Consider the following 1,484-nt stretch of genomic DNA (forward strand, 5'->3'; position numbering starts at 1 on the left):
ACGAACAACGCCACCCCGCCTCCTTTTCCTTTCTGTCTATCCTTCACAAGCATCTTATCTACCTGCCCTGCTACCGTCAAGGATTCTGTGGACATGCATTCCAAGGCCATTTGCACCTCTACACTTATCAGTGGCCGAACATTTAATGTTTATTCGCTTTCTCTATTAGCACTCCCCAAATGCATTATCTAATACTTCTCCGGGTTGAATTCCTTTAAACACCTGACCAGTTCTTTGATATCTTCCTGCAATGTACAGCTTTCTTCCTCATTATCAAGCATACCTGGTTGACCAATCTTTTAGTCACCTGCGCTAATTTGCATTTCGTGGCTCGGTGTCAAATTTGTATCGCATAATTCTCTTGTGAAGCGCATTGGACGTTTCGCTAATTTCAAGGTGCTAATTATATATACGTTGTTGTTGTTTAACATGTGTGTTACACAACGTTATATAGAGATTGCATCACAGAAAGAGACAATTGTACCTAACTGGTATTGCTAGAGTTAATGCTGCACACTACCCCACTTCACTTGATCCTGTCAGCATATTGTTCTATTGCTTTCTCAGTCATGTGCTGAGGTAATTCCCTTTAAAATTAATCTGTGCTATTCGCCTCAACTACTGCTCGTGTAGCATCTTCCATATTCTAACCACTCTTTGGTAAATAAGTTGCTCTTGAATTGTCTACTGAATTTATCAGTGAGCTCCCGTTCTGAACGACTGCACAATAGCAAACATTTTCTCCACATCAACTCGATCAACTACCTTCAAAATGTTAAAAATATCTCTCACTTGTTTTACGAGAAAGAAGCTCTCCATACTGTTTAGTTTTTCCCGAAATGTAAACTCTTTCAGTTCTGACCGAAATTTTTCCTTCTTTGCTGTAAGATTCTGTGATTCTCCGATTTAATTTTCACATCGTCTGGGAGATCCAATAGGGCAAGCATGCAGGCGGTCTCTCTGATAAATTGCACCGACGATTCGACTATTAAACCATTTCTACTGTGTAGCTGCGATGGCCGAGTGGTTAAGGCGTTGGACTCGAAATCCAATGAGGGTTTTCCTCCACAGGTTCGAACCCTGCTCGCAGTGGTTTTGCAAGTACTCTTTTTTTTATCGACTCACGGGGATCTCATTGGAATCTGATCACAATTCCCTCCACTGCCCTTTATTACACTGATGGAAGCGAAGCTGTTGTTCGAACTGGAAACATTAATAGTTTATCGGTATTAATTGTTGGTTTGTTGGACACTATCTCCAAAAATCAGTGAGCAATATACACAGCATGAAAAAATGCCTTTTAATAAAGATCAGTATATTGTTTGGGAGGAACTCACCTTTAGTTAATGAGTGCGTACGTAGTTTGGTTTTATAAAGATGAATAAGTTTTGCTAAAATGACCACGGCAGCGTTTGACGTTGCAATTTTCAGATAACATCAGTGTTTGCATCAAAGTAGATGCCTTATCCATTAAGCGACGTGGC

At 40.3% G+C, this 1,484-nt stretch overlaps 1 non-coding gene across 1 annotated transcript; it reads left to right on the forward strand.

The window, feature by feature from the left end:
* The first annotated feature begins 1,009 nt into the window (after window positions 1-1,009).
* Window positions 1,010-1,092, forward strand: trnas-cga (transfer RNA serine (anticodon CGA)). The gene has a single exon. It is a non-coding gene; the product is annotated as a tRNA-Ser (tRNA).
* Window positions 1,093-1,484: the final 392 nt, after the last annotated feature.

This window comes from Pristiophorus japonicus, unplaced genomic scaffold (assembly GCF_044704955.1).
Source record: "Pristiophorus japonicus isolate sPriJap1 unplaced genomic scaffold, sPriJap1.hap1 HAP1_SCAFFOLD_90, whole genome shotgun sequence".
Taxonomy (NCBI): domain Eukaryota; kingdom Metazoa; phylum Chordata; class Chondrichthyes; family Pristiophoridae; genus Pristiophorus; species Pristiophorus japonicus.